At 40.4% G+C, this 20,683-nt stretch overlaps 1 long non-coding RNA gene across 1 annotated transcript; it reads left to right on the top strand.

Moving 5' to 3' along the window:
• The first annotated feature begins 247 nt into the window (after positions 1-247).
• LOC123333983 lies at positions 248-20,632 on the top strand. Its single transcript, XR_006551656.1, has 4 exons — positions 248-2,159; positions 4,812-5,029; positions 6,474-6,819; positions 16,619-20,632. It is a non-coding gene; the product is annotated as an uncharacterized LOC123333983 (long non-coding RNA).
• The last annotated feature ends 51 nt before the right edge of the window (positions 20,633-20,683 follow it).

Raw genomic sequence — 20,683 nt, 5'->3', positions numbered from 1 at the left:
TTAATAATGTTAATTTATTAATCTATTGATTTATTTTAAACTTTTTGAAATAAAGATTTCTTTCCTGTTAGCACAGTAGGGACCTGGGCTAAAGGAAGTAGGAATTAAATAAACTCAGGTCTCTACTGTTTGCAGTTAGGTGGTCTGATGTGGTGAATAAAAAAGAGGACACTCAGTTGAATTTGAATTTTAGATGAGCAACAAATAATTTTTTAGGTACAATATTGCATGGGACATCTTACAATACTAAAAATATTTGTTGTTCATCTGATATTAAAATTTAAGTGGTGTCTTTTAAAAAAATCTGTCAATGGTATTTGTAGCAGAGATTGATTAATGATAAATTAATGATCAGAAACTTTATGGTTTGAAGAATTTAGGTTTTTCTTTTTTTAAAATTAGGTTTATTTTTTCTGGGGTTCCTAATTTCCTTAAGACTTTCTGTTACCTTTTTAGAGTAATGGGATGAATGATAATAGCTACTTTGATTGGGCACCTGCCCAAATACAACCAGGTGCCTTCCATTTATTGTCTTATTTAATCTTCACAGCAATCTGAGGAGGCAGATGGTGTTGTGCCCATTTTACAGATTAGAAAACCAAGGCCCAGAGACAATTTTTCTTGAGCTAGACAGCTAATAAGTGGGAGAACTAGGATTGAAAACCAGGTTTGTCAGAGTCCATAGTTGATACTTCTCCTCTTAGCTGCAATAGCTTATTAAATGTGAACGTTCACTAAAGTTACAAATGATGGAATCAGCTAATTAGAACTCATTAAACAACATCACAGGTTTCCCTGGTGGCTCAGTGGTAAATTCACCTGCAATTTAGGAGTCATGGGTTCGATTCCTGGGTGGGGAAGATACCCTGAAGAAGGAAATGGCAACCCACTCCAGTATTCTTGTCTGGAAAATCCCATGGACAGAGGAGCTGTCGGGCTACAAGTCCATGAGGTCGCAAAAGGGTCGGACAGGACTTAGCGACTATACCACCACCAAAAACATCATATTGCTACTCATCTCTGTGTGTGTGTATTTGCCTTTTTCTTGCTAATTGCAAGGGTAGTGTCAGTGTCTAAGGGAAGATTTTAGCATCTTCCCTTAGACAAGCAGCCATAATTTTATAACGTCACATTAAAAGAATGTCATAATATTTAAAATAATCAGAAGTTTGTCTTTTGTTTGAACCAAGTATGTTTTATTATTATATAAAATTTAGAGCATATTGTCCTAATAACCCTTACCTAGTTCTCATCCTATGACTCAGTTTGCCCATTGATGGTATATTCTGTGTTGTTGCCTTTCTGAAGTTTTACTTGCTGTACAAACTACTCACAACTGCTCCCCGCCACCATAAAAAAAAAAAGAAAAAAATCAACCTTTTCCTTGCTAACATACAAAATAGAAAATGTTATTGCTTCAATAACTTAGATGGATCAGGCCTGTAAAGTATTGAACTTAGGCTCTTGTTTCCCTGGAAATTCTTCAACCCCCAGTTTACCTTTGCCTGTGGTAAACTGTATGATGTAAATATTATTCTACAATGACGCCCCTCCTCCTTGTCCTTTTATGGTCCTTTGATTTTACGTAGAAGGTCATTACATAGCTTCATTTATCTCTTTGAATGCACAGGTTTCATGGTCATTTAAATAATCACAGACTCATCAGTTCTCCCCATACTTAATAAGATCAATACAAACCAGAACAAGAGGCTTCACTCCTCTATTCACCAAGATTTCTCTTTTCCTTCTCCTTTCTTTCACTCTCCATCTTCCCTCTACTTCTCTAATCCCTTCCCTTCTTTCCCACCTTCAAACATGTCATATACAATACAATGGTTTTTTAATAGTTTTTTCTGTAACGACTCAAAACATCTATTCAGCTGTTATCCAAGACATGGTGAAGTGTTGCCTTTATACAAATGACTAGAGGCAGCTGTAGCAATTTTGGTGTTTGCTAGAGAGAGAGAAAAAAAAAAAAAAAACCCAACCCTGCTGGTCTGGCCTTAGAAATTAGTTCAGCAATGAAATGGTTAATAGGATGAGTAAAGGCTATTTTTAAGTCTGGCTCCCCTCTCTGATACACTCTTGAAAATTCACCCTGTACTGCAGAAATCCTAAATTGCAGTGCCCTGCACCCCACTGAAACTCTTCAGTCTGCTGTAAGTAAGCCTCAGCATGGGCAAGATTGGGGGTGAACAGCTGGAGGAGGGGCTCAAGCCCTGGGCCTTTGTGATGGAGGGGCGCAACACTGAGATCCTGCGGAGAAGGAACACAGAAACCCTCAAGGCCTAGAGAAATAGACCCAGACAAAAGCCCCGTTACATGGTTGCAAATCACCCCACTGCTGTTATTTTATTTACTGTGGTCTGCAGGAGGATTGTTTTCTCCTTGCAAAATTTTTAAGCTTCATGGGCTTTTCTCCTCCACAACAGCGGTCACTTATACCACAGTGCCACATAGAGACAGTCCTCACCTTCAGCTTTCTTAAGGAAAACGGGAAGAAAAAAAAAAATCTTGTGTAGTCAGGATGCAGTGTTTCCTATCTTCCAGTTCTTTTCCAAGGATTGAAGTACGTGTATTTAGAATATTGACTTATACTGGTTTTATTGGTTTGGTTATGTTCCATGTTTTTCTGGCTTTACGTGATTATTTTTCTTGAAGATGACACGTACATTCATGCTTTTGGACATAAATTTATTTAGATGTGGAAGGGAAAGAAAAGGCAACACCATTTTGTATTGACTCAATTAGAGATACGTAAATGAACGTTTACCCCAATAAAATAAAATTTTTTTATTCAGTTTCAAAATTGATAGAAATGTTATCCTATCATAATGGCAAGACAAATGCTATGAGTTTGAGGTGCTTTTTTTTCCCCCTCTGAGGGTTAGGAGAGGAGGTAGGCTGACAGAAAGAGTTATTTTAAAATCTAAAGAGAAAGAACCATCTGTGAGGGCAAGTCTATTTTGTACAGTGTTCTTTGGTTATTTGCAGGAGGGGGCTCTTGCCTCCTTGCAGAGGGAGGGAGAGAAGCCTGAGGAGGGAAAAGCAGTTTACTTCTCTGTATAGAAATACATGGCTGACTTTGGTAAACATTTCTCCACAGTTGAGTCAGAGCTGCAAGCTATGCCTTAGGGTAACTGAGGAGGCGGGAGGGTCCCTTCACAGTAACCAGAGTAGCAGAGGTCTCTTCTGTTTAGGCGGTTGTAGTGTCATGACTAGGAAGTTGAAAGGGGAGCTTGGAATAAGTGAAATTTTAAAAAGTGTAATTTTCCTATGACAAATCCACGGAGATATTTGCAAGGTATTTGGGCAGGTAATTAGCACCCAAACCAGGTTTCAGGAAATAGTTCTGGTCACCTCAAATGAAGAATATATAATGAGCTGAGGAGCTTGATTTTCAATGGATGATTTACCCAGGACAATAGCCCAAACAGAACTGGGTAAAGGGTTTACAAATGGTAACTTGAGAAGCAGTGGGCTCCCTTCCCAGCAGCTTAATTCTGTCCCCTTCCCCTACTACTCTGTCCCTTCTCTTCAACCTCTCTCCTCTCTTCTTCCATCATTTCACAAAATACATGACTAATATAATTTTCCATGAGAAGTTGAATACAGTCCTTAAACTTTTTTTTTTTTTTTTGTCAAAGAAACATAGATAGGGTGCAAAAAAAAAAACCAAAAAAACAAAAAAACAAAAAAAACAGAGTAAATTTGCCTATTGGCATCTAGACCTAACTAGTTCTGGGTTATTTCAGGCTGAAACTTTTTTTGCTTACTTGCTGAGGCTCATTGTGAAGTCTTTCCTTATCTGAGTTTCTTGCACTGGATAACAAGCAATGCTGAAAAGATTACCCATTCTTTTCAAAGCCAATTCCAGAAGACTGACAACATGGAGAACCGAAGATGATTTATATAAAAAATAGTTCAACATTTCTTAACTGACAATGTTACATGATTTTGTTGATTTAAGAAAGGCTCCTTACCCAGAGACAGTCTGATTTGCTCTGCTGCAAGCATTAATATTTCTAGTAAAATAATATCCTCTGCCATAGTAACTATGGTAAGCAAAATAAACAATAACTGTAAACTTTCACCTACTGTAGTCTCTTTGTATGTTGAGAGATGGATTTTACTTCATTGTAATCTAAAATGTTTTTGTGATTCCTGTTTTGCTCTTTCATGGTTTAAGTCCTTCCTATTCCCTGATTGGTTTGGGTTCATATTTAAAGCTAAGAGAAGGCAACTCAGATGTCATTTTACAGACAAGGAAATAGGTTCAAAAAGTTCAAATTACTACCCAAGGTCACCCAGTGTCAGAGCCCAAACTAAGATTTCTTAATTCCTAATTTTGATTGTTTTTCCCAGAGCTTTAGACTACCTTCCTATGTGGTTAATAACATACGATCGCTGCCTAAGAATACCAATTTCTACTGAGGCATGCTCTCTGTCATTAAGTGCTCCAGCAAACTGTTAATTAAGATTGTTTTGAGCTGTTTACCAATTTAAGTGATGTCAGATACTTCTCTTGGATTCTGTTAGCCTCTTGGGAATGACAGAAAATTCTGTTGATTCTGTTGCCTGTCGTTTGACCATCTGTTCTAAATCATGATTGTGGCTGCCATTTGGAAATCCATAATCTGATACTGTTATCAGAGTTGTACATTTAAAACACATTAAGCTCTTTGTGGGTTAGAGGTCCTTCTTAAGCTCCCCTTAATTTTTATAGGATATGCACAGAGAAGGCTAAATTTTGAAGCTGAAAGATGTAGACTGAAAGAATGAAGAAGTTCCATCCTTGTTCTCTTCCCCAGCACTGTGGAAGCTGTTTCTGTCGAAGAGGTCAGAAATAGAAGATAAAACCCTTGAAGGTGCATCTGCTGATCAAGCACAAAGCAGTCAGGAAGTAGGGGTGAGGGTGTAGGTATTTCCTTGCCATCCTTACGAAGTCCCCCTCAAGCTACATTGGATGTTCACCTAGGAAATGATCAACACTCTTCAGTGTGCACAGGTCTACAGAAGACTTTCCGAGGTATTCTGTCTTTAAATGTTTACTGAAAAAAATTAATTTGGATGTCACACTCTGCACTTTCCAGAGTTAATTCTTAGTACCGTAATGTCCCTAATACCCTTTGTCATTCAGGCTATTATAATGCTAAGGGTTAAATATTTTTCTGAAATAATGAGTTAACACACAAAAAACACATAGAATAGCACCTGGTCCATAGCAGGGGCTCTGCAAACATTTGCCACTATTATTCACGTGTTGATGTATCCTTCATCGAGTGCCCAGTCCAGGCAATGGAGACACACTAGAGGTGAGGGTCATAGGTCCTGCCCTCGAGGAATTTATAGTGAAGAAAACAGGTAGGTAAACTGGTGATAACAGGGATACCTGTGGAAATAAGCAGAAGATGTGGTGGGAACACTTAGGCGGGGCAAACTGACTTTCTGGGCCCCACCCCTCCTGGCATTAGGTGATCTAGAAATCTGTATTTCCAAAAGCTCCTCAGGCAATTCCAAAGTAGCTCTGGCTCTGTGGGTTGCCTAATCTTTATTGGGCTGGAGGAAAAATCTGGGAAAGCCTTTCTGGAAGAGCTGATATTACTTACAGCTGGTATCTGGAAGAATGAAGGATATCCTAGGCTGAGGGAAAATTGCTCAAAGGAAAATATGAAAGAGTCTCTGCCATTTGGATACCTGCTGGTAGATGGGTCTGGTTGGAGTGAGTGTTAGTTGCTCAATTGTGTTCAATCCTTTGTGACCCCATAGACTGTAGCCTGCCAGGCTCCTCTGTCTGTGGAATTCTCCAGGCAAGAATATTGGAGTGGGTAGCCATTTTCTTTTCCAGAGGATTTTCCTGACTTAGGGGTTGAACCCAGGTCTTGGGCACTGCAGGCAGATTCTTTACCATCTGAGCCACCAGGAAAGCCTGATTGGAGTGGAGCCCCTGCAGAAAAGGAGTATGTAGGTAGGATGAGCATATATATCATTACTTAAACCAGGACACTTTGGAGAGTGAAAGGAGGTATGATGAATCATTATATGGGGAACAGGACATGAGGTTTAAGCAAGAGCTCTGAAGAGATTCTGAGGGCCTTCAGAGTAGAACTGTTTTAAGTATCACCTGGGGCAATGGCAGCTATTGAAGATTAGGGCTGACTGGTGACAAGATCAGGTTTACATTTTAAAGTTTTCTCAGCAGTCTTGGAAAGTTATTCTAAGTGAAATTTTAAAGAATGGTTCACGTTTCTACAGTTTCTTTGAATATGTCATTTAGCTTTAATCTTAATAAGAATCCTAACTTAATGCTGAAACTGTTCTTAGTGGTTAAAATCAATATAAGGATGGCAGTCTAAGGAATCCACAGTGTTAATAACTGTGGTCCTAGTATCATTATTTCATATATATATATTTCATTCATTCATCTGCTCGTTATTTATTACACATCTGAGACTAATCATTTTCTCCTCTAGGTACTGGGGAAGCAGAGTGAATGAGGTCCCTGTCTTTATGGAGCTTACTTTCTAGCAGAAGGATTTCCCTGGTAGCTCAGATGGTAAAGAATCTGCCCACAAAGCAGAAGACCTGAGTTCAATCTGTCCTCAATGCAGAAGACCGAGTTCAGTCCCTGAGTTGGAAAGATCCTCTGGAGAAGGGAATTGCTACTCCAGTATTCTTGCCTGGAGAATTCCACGGACAGAGGAACTTGGCAGGCTTCACAAAGAGTTGGACATGACTGCGTGACTAACACTTTCACACTTTTCCAGCAGAAGAAATAGACAACAATTAAACAAACATGCAATATAATTTCAGGTATTGGTAAGTGTTGAGGAAAAATTCAGTCAAGATAAGGGGTTGAGGGCAGGTGGGAAGACTGTGCTTAGTCGCTCAGTCATGTTAGACTTGTTGCGATCCCATGGACTGTAGCCTGCTAGGCTCCTCAGTCCATGGGGATTCTCTAGGCAAGAATACTGGAGTGGGTTGCCATGCCCTCCTCCAGGGGGTCCTCTCAAACCAGGGATTGAACCCAGGTCTCCTGCATTGCAGGCAAATTCTTTACCATCTGAGCCACCAGGATAGGAAGACAGTATTTTAATAAACTCTGATGGAGATACCCTCCTTGAAGGATGGCATTGAATGCAGTGAGGGAATGAGCATCTTAAGTTCAAATGAGGAAACAGAAAGTGCAAAGGCTGTGAAGCAGGCACAAGCTTGGTGACTTAGAGGAACAGAAAGAAGAGCCTCAACCTGTTTTTGCATCCCAACTCCATGAATTCTTCCCTGGTGGCTCAGACAGTAAAGAATCTGCAATGTAGGAGACCTGGGTTCGATCCCTGGGTCAGGAAGATGCCCTGGAGAAGGGAATGGCTACCCACTCCTGTAATCTTGCTTGGAGAATTCCATGGACAGTGGAGTCTGGTGGGCTATATAGTCCATGGGGGTCACAAAAAAGTGGACAAGACTGAGTGACTAACACTTTCACTTTCATTCCTGATTCTGTACTGAGGCCTTCAGGGCATCACATGATCTGGCCTTTACCTATCTATCCTTCCTCCTATCTAAGTTTTACAGTTTGGGAGGGAGAGGTGGTCTGCAAGTGGAGTGTCCTTGAGGAGGGTGAGGGACATCAACTTTTCTTTCTTTTTTTTTTCTTCTTTTAATTTGTTTGGTCGTACAGTTTATGGGATCTTAGTTCCCCAACCATGGGATAGGACCCGTGCCCCTGCACTGAAAGTAAAGAATCTTAACCATTGGACCACTAGGGAAGTCCAACATCAGCTTTTCTTAACCATACTCTGTATTCTCCTCACTCTGTTATTCTAACAGCACTTTTTCAAGAGAAAGAATTCTACCACCACAATCTACTGCCTGAGTGCTTTACAAATGTCATTTATTTAAGCCTTATACCAGTTCTATGAGATTGGCAGTGTTGCCATTTTGCAGGTAAAGAAACTGACTCAGAGGTAAAAGAACTTTTCCATAGTTATATTGTATCAAATGGTGATTTCAGGTCTTTTCTCTACAAACTGTCTTTCAATGCCTTGGAGCCATAAGTCATACTAGTAGGGTATGCCAATAGTACATTCTACATAAAAGTCAGTAGAATGTACATAAAAGTCAGCTCCTGACAGAAGCTCCAAGGCACAAACTGTGGAACAGTACTTTCTTTTTCCCAGGAGGAAATCTCAAAGGCTATGCTATAAACTTTGTGTGTGTATATATATATAACAATACAGTAAAGAAAGCCAGAATTCCAATACTGATGCTGCAACTAATTAGCTCTGTGACCCTGGCATGTCCCTTAGTCCATCTGAGTCAAGTCTCCTGATCTGAAGAATGGGTGTTATAATTTAATTCCAGCTTAGGTACATGTGTAAGTGCTTTGAAAAGGAAAATGATGTACACATAAAAGAAATGATTAAGTTCCCAGAAATTTACTGTAAGTATGTATCTATTTGGTTATTAACAAAATTATGGGTTCGATTTCTGAGGTTTGGAATATTAAAACACACACACAAACACGCACAACTGTTGGAGTGATAAATAATTGTAAACTCTCTTAGTTAAATGGTATTTTCGCCCTTCAGCCTTTTTCATCCTTGTACTTTAAAGACTATATTGAGAGGATAAGAAGCTGTTTAGGCTACTGCCAAGTAAGATGAACTGTGGGGTGCCTTCTTTTTGGGCACTAGAAAAAGAACAATTATTTCTGGAAACTAAAAAAAGAGACAGAGAAGGAAAGGAAGGAAGACTGCAGGGCAGGTAAGAAAGAGAAATTTCTATTTATGTATGGCCATTTGACCTTCTGTGGGGTGACTTAGTTTAATTAGCTGGTTGTGACCAAGTGTGGTCTAGCTGTGCTATAGTTGGGGGTTGGCACAAAATATAAGAACCCAACTCCTTAACACCTTTAAAATCCCAAGGAGCTGTCTACTGAGGCCTGACTAGCAGAGGAGTCTTTAGCGTCTGTAGGCACTTGTCCTCCTGGGTTGAACTTGGTACAGGCAATCACTGTTGTTTCTGCAGTCCATGGAGGAAGGCTGACTGAGAGCTTGAAAAGTTCATTTAGGAAGAGTGGATACAGAGCTAGTGTGGAAAGATCAGTTAACCTAGGGGTGGCTGTAGTCTTTCAAAACAGGGTCAGTATGGTATAACCTTCTTCCCTAACTTTTCCATTCATAGTTTTAAACTTTTGTATGGTTTCCTTCCCCAGAAAAGCGTTAAGTGTTACTGAAAGAAAGGAAAGGAGAATCAAAGTCTTCAAACATGTGCCTGTCAACAGTAATCTTTTAGAACTGAAAAAGGAAGTTTCTACCTTGAAGAGTTTAAATGGAAGGGAAGGACTCTCATTATAATACTACTGTTCAGAAGCTTGAGCAGGAAATTAATTATTGCAGTATTTTTCTTCTTTGATATTTCCCCTTCTACTTTAAGCAGATCCCAAATATCTCTAGTGTTTTCAGATAAGGACTCAAAGTCTTTCCCCCAGGACCTATGGTGGATGAGGGCAGCTGGTAATTTGACCAAGAGCATGGGCTCTGAAATTCCATCAGTTCAGTTCAGTCACTCAGTCATATCTGACTCTTTGCAACCCTATGGACTGCACGCCAGGCTTTTTTGTCGATTACCAACTCCCGGAGCTTGTTCAAACTCATGTCTATTGACTTGGTGATGTCATCCAACCATTTGATCCTCTATCATCCCCATTTTCATCCTGCCTTCAATCTTTCCCAGCATCAGGGTCTTCTCTAATGAGTCACTTCACATCAGGTGGCCAAAGTATTGGAGCTTCAGCTTCAGCATCAATCCTTTCAATGAATATTCAGGACTGATTTCCTTTAAGATTGACTGGTTCCAAGGGACTCTCAAGAATCTTCTCCAACACCACTGTTCAAAAGCATCAATTCTTTGGCACTCAGCTTTCTTTATGGTCGAACTCTCACATCCATACATGACTACTGGAAAAACCACAGCTTTGACTATATGGACCTTTGTCAGCAAAGTAATTTCTCTGCTTTTTAATATGCTGTCTAGTTTGTCATAACTTTTCTTCCAAGGAGCAAGCATCTTTTAATTTCATGGCTGCAGTCACCATCTGCAGTAATTTTGGAGCTCAAGAAAAGAAAGTCTGTCACTGTTTCCACTGAGTACATTTGTGTGGTAGTATGAATATTCTTTGACATTGTCTTTCTTTGAGACTGGAATGAAAACCAATCTTTTCCAGTCCTGTGGCCACTGCTGAGTTTTCCAAATTTGTTGGCATGTTGAGCACAACACTTTAACAGCATCATCTTTTAGGATTTGAAATAGTTTAACTGGAATCTCATCACCTCTACTAGCTTTGTTCATAGTGATGCTTCCTAAGGCCCACTTGACTTCACACTCCGGGATGTCTGGCTTTCGGTGGGTGATCACACTATTGTGGTTATCTGGGTCATGAAGATCTTTTTTGTATAGTTCTTCTGTGTGTTCTTGTCCACTCCTCTTATTAACTTCTACTTCTGTTAGGTCCATACCATTTCTGTCCTTTATTGTGCCCATCTTTTCATGAAATGTTCCCTTGATATCTTCACTTTTCTTGAAGAGATCTCTAATCTTTCACATTCTATTGTCTTCCTCTATTTCTTTGCTTTGATCACTTAGGAAAGCTTTCTTATCTCTCCTTGCTATCCTTTGGAACTCTGCATTCAGATGGATATATCTTTCCTTTCCTCCTTTGCCTTTAGCTTCTCTTCTTTCCTCAGCTATTTTTAAGGCCTCCTCTGACAACCATTTTACCTCTTTGTATTTCTTTTTCTTGGGGATGGTTTGGTCATCGCCTCCTGTATAATGTCACGAACCTCCGTCCATAGTTTTTCAGGCACTCTATCATATCTAATCCCTTGAATCTACTTGTCATTTCCCCTGTATAATTGCAAGGGATTTGATTTAGGTAATATCTGAATGATCTAGTGGTTTTCCCTACTTTCTTCAATTTAAGTCTGAATTTTGCAAAAAGGGGTTCCTGATCTGAGCTACCATCAGCTCCCGGTCTTGTTTTTGCTGACTGTATAGAGCTTCTCCATCTTTGGCTGCAAAGAATATAATCAATCTGATTTTGGTCTTGACATCTGGTGATGTCCATGTGTAGAGTTGTCTCTTGTGTTGTTGGAAGAGGGTGTTTGCTATGAAATTCCATTACCTAGTTTGAATTTAATCTTCTCCCTCCTAGCTCTGTGACCATGGGGAGGTTACTGATTCTCTTTAGTATCCCCATCTAGGACATGAGACTATTCATCCCTATCTATTAATTAAGATCTAATAAGATTTCAATTAAAAAAGATAAAAAATCATTGAGATCTCACATTTAGTGGGTAAGTGTAAATTCATTTTCCTTTCTTCCTTATTTGGTAAAGCACCCACAATTTTTAATATATCTTTCTAAAGGGCAGTCAGTAGGAAAGTATTTTGTTCTGAGATTTACATGGCTAAATCTTCAAAGTTTTGCAAATTTTAGGGTCAAAGGCAAAAAACTTTTGAATAATAATTGAAGTTTTGAATAATAATTCATTTGGCTGTAAATTGCTTAGCATTTGGGACTACCTCTCTCATATTTTTATATATATGGCTATTCATTCAACATTTGTTATGTGCTAAGAACTGTTTTCCAGTAATTTATATTAATTCTTTCACTTGATTATCACACACCCTGAAATGAAGGGTTTCTGTTTCCATTTTAGAGTGAGAAAACTAAGGCTCAAGCTCTTAAACACTGTACAGCCTCCATGGAACCCGATGCATAGTAAATACTCAATAACTAAGTGATAGTCAAATGAATAAATTGACCCATTACACTTGTAGAGTTCTTTCAACTTATACATCCTGTTCACATACTGGATCTTGTTTTATTCTTTTTTCAGGAAATCAAATAATTCTTCCCTTCTCTTTTGAACTGGGAGGGACCTTATAGCTTTTAGATATAACTGAAGTGCCTTAAAATACTAATGGAGTGTTAGTATTTTACATAGGAAGAACGGTTTTCTAGTTCAGTCATTCTGATTGGAGAACACTTCCAAAGGAAGGAGGAAGAAATTGTCAGGAGCACGCCCAACTCTAAATAGCCCAAATCTACTGCTTACTATTCTCTATTCCTTGCTAAGAGTAGAAAGACAAATGACAAGACAGAAGATGAAAGTCAGTTTTGATGTTCAAGTCAGCTTCCGTGTCCTTGTGATCTTGTCATAGATCATTTATATTAACTTAACATAATTACTTTAATAGTGATGTGTATTATAAATAGACTAATCATCCTGAATGCAAACTGTAGAAATTAAACAAATTAAGTGTTTAGCTCAAAGGTTTTTTTTTTTCCCCCTCTGTCTCACTCTCTCTTCTTCTTCTCCTCCTCCTTCTGTGTCTCTTCCTGAACACAGGCAGCCAGAGATTCAGGCCCCAGATTTCTCTCTGCAGAGTGTACTTTACCTTTTGGATGGGACTTTAAAGACTTTAAACAGCTTGAGACTTATAGTTTGCCACAGGAGCATGTAGCAAATTCCTGTTTCTACTTTTTGAACCAGGAGCTGGAGTATAAGAGCCCCGCGCAGGAAGTCGCAGGTGGTGGGAAAGGGGAAACAAGGTCATTTTCAACCATGTACATTGAGGTTGTACCTTTAAAGTCAATTCTAAATTTAATTGAAAGCTGAGGGCAGAGAAGCCAAGATCGGAGCAATGTGGTGATTTATTCTGAAGCCTGTAAGAAGTCATGCGGCTGAATGTAGGATGAGCTGGAGCTTTAATAAAAATGGCACTGGGGAAGCCAGCGGGAAGAGGCACAAGAATGGAACTGGGTTAGATGAAGGATCTCCAGGCCTAAAAGGGAGCAGGGGTCTGAGAGAGCAGTGTTTGCCCAAACTCTGCTGTTTTTACCATGATGGATGCACGTAAGTAATCTGCATCAAAAGGAAAAACCAGGATCAGACAGAAGCTACCAAGACTCTTTAGACAGTGAATTTTGCATGAAATCATTAAGGTGTCCAAACTGCAGAAAGGCTATGGAATGAATGGCAAGGAAACCTCATCTAGTATTTTTCCTAGCTGAAATTTAGCTGAAGAAAAATGACATGTTCCTTTATTAAAACACTACGGGACTTGACAGCAAGGCTCCCACACATTTCTAGGCCTGTTATTGTCTACTAAATGATATTGGACCATTGCTACAGAAAATCCATAACATATTCTCAGAATCAAATCTTCTCTGTTGACAAATGGTTTAGGAACAAAAACAAACAAAAACAACAACAAACCCAAACCAAAAACCAACAACAACAAAAAACAGGCTTGTCAGCAGATCTTAGAAAGAGAGTTGGACTAGAAATCCTACATAATTCCTGGGTTCTAGTAGGTTCTAGGCTCTCTGATCTGAGGGAGGCACTGGTTGTAGGCACTCCAGTTGTAGGGACTATATGATCTATATCCTTGACTCTAATTTTTCTAGACTTTTTTCTTTAGATCAACTTCATATTTTATTCAACATTGGTATTCATTTTAATCTTACTAAAAACATAATACATGTTCATTGCAGAAAATTCAGAAAATGTAAAAGAGAATCAAAAAGAAAATAAACATCACTGTAATCTCACTGCCCAGAAATAACCGCTGTTAACATTTTGGTCAATATCACTCTGATTAAGATAACATTCAAAGGACCAGGAAGGTCCTTCTGACTGAGAAATAATTGTCATAATCAGAATTTGGATATGGTAGTGATGGCTCTTTTAAAAATCTTTAGATGAATGGTCACTAACTTTGAGTAAGTCTTTTGCTCCAAGAGCAAAATGTTCTAGCTCTCTGGCTTGTGATATCAAGATTCATGCTATCTCAGAGGAAACTATGTGCAAGGCTCTGTCTGGATTCTGTGAATCAGGAGCTTGTGACCACCAACTTTCAATCATCATCAAGTCTCCTGCTGCTGCTGCTGCTAAGTCTCTTCAGTCATGTCCGACTCTGTGCGACCCCATAGACGGCAGCCCATCAGGCTCCCCTGTCCCTGGGATTCTCCAGGCAAGAACACTGGAGTGGGTTGCCATTTCCTTCTCCAATGCATGAAAGTGAAAACTGAAAGTGAAGTCACTCAGTTCTGTCCTACTCTTTGCGACCCCGTGGACTGAAGCCCACCAGGCTCCTCCATCCATGGGATTTTCCAGGCGAGAGTACTGGAGTGGGGTGCCATTGCCTTTTCCAACCAAGTCTCCTAGAGGGGCTTAATTATTTGTGTGTGTGTGCGTGTGTGCATGTGCTTTTTTGGTAATATTTGGATAAGGACAGGTGGCTCAGTGATCAAGAATCCACCCACCAATGCAGGAGATGTGGGTTCGATCCCTGGGTCCTGAAGATCCCCTAGAGGAGGAAATGGCAACCCATTCTGTATTCTCACCTGGAAATTCCATGGACAGAGGAGCCTGGTGGGCTACAGTCTATGGGGTTGCAAAGAGTCTGATGACTGAGCACACATGCACAGACAATAACAGAAACCTAAAAATAATTGATATGTTGGGGTACTGAAATTATGAACAACTTTCTTCTAATTGTTTTCCATATTCTTGTTATAATATCTGTGCAACTGGGAATTCCCTGGTGGTCCAGTTGTTAGGACTCCATGTTCTCATTGCAGAGGAGGGCCTGGGTTTGATCCCTGGTTGGAGAAATAAAATCCCACAAGCAGCATGGAGCAGCAAAAAAAAGTTGTGCGGTCAGTGAAAATAGTAAGGAAAAAAGGCAACAGTGGAGAGATGAGGAAGTATGATACCATGTGTGTTTGGAACACCTTGGACAAGTTACTTAGGCTCACTGAGCCTCAGTTTTCTGTCCTGTAAAATGGGAATAGTAAGACCTACATTGCAGGGCTGCTAAAAAATTAGGAATAATGTATGTAAAGCAACAAGCATTGAATTGGTCACACAATAAGTATCCAACCCATGGTGGCATAACAGGGTCGATTTTAAAAAAACATTCTCCTTCAGCTCCCACTCTCACATGTGTATGTGCTGAGTTGCTTTACTCATGTCCAACTCTTTGCCATGCCATGGACTGTAGACTGCCAGACTCCTCTGTCCATGAAATTCTCCAGACAAGAATACTGGAGTGAGTTGCTTTGTCCTCCTCTGGAGGATCTTCCAAACCCAGGGATTGAACCCATGTCTCTTCCATTTCTTGCATTGGCAGGCAGGTTCTTTACCACTAGCACCACCTGGGAAGCCCCCTACTCTCATAGTTCATATGTAAAAAATATAAGGAGATGTTGCTTAGAAGTTCCTGATACATAGCTGTTCCAGTTCTTGGGAAAATTTTCTAACTCAGTCCAGGAGAAAAACCAATACCTTAGTCTTCTAAGGGATTCAGTTTGCTGGTGATTCTGTTCTGAAAAGCCACTTAAACATAGTCAAGACAGTGTTGACCAGCAACAGGGGACTTGACTGTAAACCATCAGCCTAGAGAAAGACAAAAGAAATTCAAGAGTGTGGGCCAGCTCGTGTCAGGAGAAAACAATACACACAGTCAAAAGATTTCTGTCAGCACATCACGCTTCTGGTCGTTTATTCAAAAACATATCTTGGACACTAATCGTGTATCATCCAGACCCGGGCCATCTCTAGGGATGCAAAGCTGAGGGGCAATGTTCACTGTGATTATTTTCAGTTTTAATTTCCAGGTTGGGAGTGGGAGGTAGATGGGTTTGAATCTCAGTTTAGCAGTCCAAGTGACAACAGCTTACTGGCTGACCAATCTGCTGAAAATCAGTGTTTACACTGGTATCTCGGATACCAGTGCTTTTTAGACAAAAGAATGAGCTGAGAACATGAATTAAAGTGCCTGGGCCAGGCACTTAATAGGTCCTCAGAAAATGATGATAGTGGTTGTTGCTGGTAATGACGAGATGCAGGCTTCATCTTTGAGGCATGCTCAGCATAGCAGCAGGGAAAATGTATGTGAATAAAGTCCTGAATAAAAGTGGGCTTCCCAGCTGGCGCTAGTGGTAAAGAACCTGCCTGCTAATGCAGGAGACATAAGAGACACGGGTTAGATCCCTGTGTTGGGAAGATCCCCTGGAGAAGGGAATGGCAACCCATTCCAGTATTCTTGCCTGGAGAATCCCATGGACCGAGCAGCCTGGTGGGTTATATAGTCCATGGGGTCACAAGGAGTCAGACCCGACTAAGTGACTAACACACACAGTGCCTCAGTGTTAGGAAGGTATGTGAGCAATGAAGCCGATGTGAAGAGGTGGGGCTTCAAAGAGAAACGTAGGATCCTCACCATGAAAGACGTGTAGAAATTCTCGGAGAGGAAAGTGAAGCAGAGCAGTCCAGGCAGAGAAGCACAAGGCAACCATAAGGGCGCACAGTTTGAGACTTGGGCAGGGATGTCGTTCCGTGTCTTGAACCTACTGCTGCCACGTGGCTAAGAATGATGGGAGATGGGGAGAGAGAGGGCTGAACTGCTCCAGGTGGGAGACCACCCAAAAGCCTTGGGTCTTAGTGTCTTGAACAAGAGGCAGGTTTGATATGGAAGTTGTGCTGGACACCCTTCATCAGCCCCTCTAGAGTCACCCTCCACTCACTTCCATCTGCTCATGATGCAGGGGCTGACAGACTGTGGACCCATCAACTGGCTTCCTTGCCCTCCAGCTTCCAGTAGGCTTCAGCCAAGGAGACATGGGGAAGAAATGAAAGAAGACTAAGATTGGGTCTTTATTGGAGTATTTATTGCCTTGATGGAAGATCCAGCACCTGTTGGGTGACTTTCTCACAGAGATCCGTGTGCCCTTCCTTTCCCGTGATGAAAGTGCTGAGGTATGGAAACCATCTCTTACTGTGTATATAGTCCTTTCATGAACTTTCCCTGAATTACCCAATTTGAGCTACCAAATGTTTCCTGCCAGCCCCTTGACTGATACATATCTTGAAGAAGTAATACAATCAATGTGTCTGTCAGAGAGGGTTAGAGCAGCGAGCTGATGGCACTAATCCCAAAAAGACATGAGATTCCAGAGCATACGATCTGTAAAAAGAAAAATGGTTTGTCCGTTTTGTTGGGGTTGCTAGTCTGGAACCACTTGGAGACATGGGATGACTTCTTGGAGAGTGTCCTCAGCCTTGCCTCCAAATGAGCCACTCACAGCAGGCTTGAAGGGTGACACTATCCAAAGATGTTCCCCATCTCAATAGATGGACTGACTTCAAAAGTAAAGCCTTGAAATAAGCTGTCTCATGTCAAGATTTTTCTTATTAGGATAGCTAAGGGGATCATAAGTGGGAGTGGTTGTTGGGAATTCTCTGGCAGTCCAGTGGTTAGGACTCCACGTTCTCACTGCCGAGGGTGTGGATTCAGTTGATTGGGGAACTGGGATCCCACAAGCCGTGTGTAGTGGCAGAAAAAGAAAAAAATAAGGTGGGAGTGGTGGTGGGTAACTGATGTAGCAGACTTATGAAGAGAGTTCCCCCCTCCCCATCTTGATCTGTTTTTCCTTTGTAAAGAATCAACAGAGTTTATATTCCCCACCCCTGCCCCTCACCTTTTCCCAGGTCTGTAGGAACCATCTACTCTCTCTCCACCCACTCCTGCCCATCCGGTGCTCCGGGAAGGATGGGATGCAACCATTTAACTTTTACAGCTCTCCCCAGGGGAGCTGAATTTTGAAACTCAGCTTTAATTATATAATGAAAGCATATGTTTCCTATTGCAAGGATTGTAGACAGCAGTGAGAAGGAGGGAAGAGTTGGGGTGAGAATGTGTGAGGAGAGACGACTGAGTGACTTCTAGGGAGCAGTAGTTACAGCGGTGAGTAGAAGACCATTCTCAGACCTCCAGGAAGGAGCTGGGAGCATCTCCTTCAATAATCATGAAGTACTGAGAGCTAGGTATGCAGGCCACTGCTGGGCTTGGGGAAATTTGGAGTACATGTATATATCAGTAGAGGAAAGAACTGGGGTGGGGTTTAGAAGAGAAGAGATGAATTCAGGTTGGTGAGACCTAGAGACAGTATATGAGTTGAATCTCAAGATAGGCAGATGTGGAAGTAGCAGGGAATTTCTGGGTACTTCTTCCCCATCTTTGCCACCTCCCTTGCCCTGGCTCCTCCAAGCACTGAACCAGCTCAATATATGTAGAGAAAAACTTCAAATATTTGATGATATAATATACTCAGAATATGCTTCAGGGTGTATGGTCTAAGACAAACCGTATTTTGCATAGGCTATCTTCGTCACCTTAGTCACACCAGCAGTAGATAAATACGTGCTTCTAATTACAGAATTAATACACAAATACTTTTTTTAAATTTGGTTGAGCCAGATCTTTAGTTGCAACATGTGGGATCTAGTTTCCTGACAAGGGATCAATCCTGGGGCCCCCACGTTAGGGAATGTAGAGTCTTAGCCACTGGACTACCAGGGAAGTCCCCACACATACTTTTTTTTATCATAAAAAAGTCCAAGCATTACAGACATTCCCTTTGAAATCACCACACTCAAACCCATATTTACTTCTAGAAACATATTGTTCTGTGTGTGGGTCTATGGTTGCATAATCGTATCATACTGTGTGTTCTATACCTTGCATTTATCACTCAATATATCCTGGAGCTCGTTGTGAGGTATTTCACAGAGAGCTACCCTCATTCTTTTTAAATCCTGCCTAGCATTTGTTTATTTCAAGATACAGTTTTGAAAATACTTTTCATAACTCTTTTTTTTTTTTCATAACTCTTTTGTAAACTTTCCTTGTGGCAAAATAATATACCCCAGAAATATTCAGGACCCTCCCCAAGAGAGTGTATTGCCATAGGAGGACTGGAAAGGGGGTTGGAGAAATGATTTTCAATCAATATCCCAGGTGATTTTATTACTTGGCAAGTCTGGAAACATTATTATGGTTTATTTTTCTGTTTCCCTATCAAAGGCTATTTAAGTAACTTGAATCTTTTATATTACAATACTACAAGGCACAGTCTTCCTAGTGAGGCTGATACTGAGAAATGCAATTGTTGGGTCATGCAGTGTGTGCATTTTAATATTATATGAGATACTGCCAAATTGCCTCATAATGTGGCTGTAGCAATGTACAGTCCCCTCACTATCTCAGTATGTCTTCTTGTATCAAAAAAAAATGAATTATATCCAATCTGTCTTCATGTCTTAATATCAAATTTTACCAGAACTCATCATCATAACCCATCTCTCTCAATATGTTTCATACTATTCTAGTAAAGGGAACTGAAGCTCACTCAGATACTCAAGCCAGAAATCTGACTCCTCTCACTTCTCACTCCCTAGCACTAATTGGTCATAAAGCTTATCAATTTTACCACTTTAATATCTGTACATTCCTGCATGTCTGCCATTACTACCTAATTCTTACTACCTAATTCATTTTTGTCTTGTTTTTTTTTTTTTCATCTTAGACAATGACATAGACCCCTCATCCATCTCCTGGCTTTTCTTTCCACACCCCACCCCCTAAAATTTATATATATTAACCTATCAGCTTACTGATTACAACTCTTGAATGGCTACCAGTTGCCATGAAAACCAACTCCAGACTTAAGATTTTACAAAGATTTTGAAATCAACCACTTTTTGCCCATTTCTATCCCACTTGATAGAAATGTTATGTATGAAGAAACTGCTTGAAGGACATGCAGTCTATCCATTCTCGCTATTCTAGATTTTATTCATTGAAAAACCATAAGCATCACTTGGCCAGTGCTACTGTGGTTCCTATAGAATTACTTCCTATGAGTTATTGTTTGCTCTGTGTATCCCTCTTTCAAGAAGTACTGCAAAAATTTCTCTCTCTATCCCCCAAATCTAGAACAATGCTTTATTTACAGAAATATTGTCTTATATATATCTTGTCTATCTATCTATATGAATGACACATAGAAATGCACACACATCAAATGAAAACCAATAGGAAAAATCCAAATGTAATCATCTACTCCAGGATGTCTTTTCTGGTTACTTTTATCTACTATACATTATGTAACCTCAGACCTACTTACTCATCCCTGCATGCTCTGAGCTTTATTATGTCTCATGCAATATTCTCTGCCTAGACTCCTTCCCCCACCCACTCTTGTTAAAAGCTGAAGAACTCTAATGCAGCCTGAAGACCAACTCAAAGTCAATCCCAGTAAGTTGAGGGGCTCCTTCCTGTGTTCCCACAGCATATCATATATCAGTCTTAGAATTTCTCACATTGCTTTGCCACATGGCTCGTGCAATCTTACTTCCTGGATCAGGGATTGATCCCTGGTCCTCAGCAGTGACAGCGTGGAGTCCTAACCACTGGACTGCCAGGGAATTCCATGATGATTTTAAACTTAGGGTTTTCCTCAATTTTTTGAACCCGGGTTTCCGTTTATGATTAAATTGGTGCCAAATTGTGTTAAGTTTCATTGTACCTGACTAATAAGAAAAGATCACATAAGAACTACACTAGTACCAAGCTAAGACTGAAGAGTTCCCCAGACAGCTAGGGAAGGAGTCACAGAAAAGGAGGGAGAATTTGGGTCACCACCTAGCATCCAGTAGCCTGGTCATGAAGACCAATAAGACCCTTCGATAGCATGTTCTTTCAAAGAGCTGTGATTTGGTTTCAGCACATCACCTGTGTCACATTATGTTAATATTTATTTGGATTCTAT

Source organism: Bubalus bubalis, chromosome 1, assembly GCF_019923935.1.
Source record: "Bubalus bubalis isolate 160015118507 breed Murrah chromosome 1, NDDB_SH_1, whole genome shotgun sequence".
In the NCBI taxonomy this organism is placed as follows: domain Eukaryota; kingdom Metazoa; phylum Chordata; class Mammalia; order Artiodactyla; family Bovidae; genus Bubalus; species Bubalus bubalis.
This window is presented reverse-complemented; position numbering and strand designations above follow the sequence as displayed.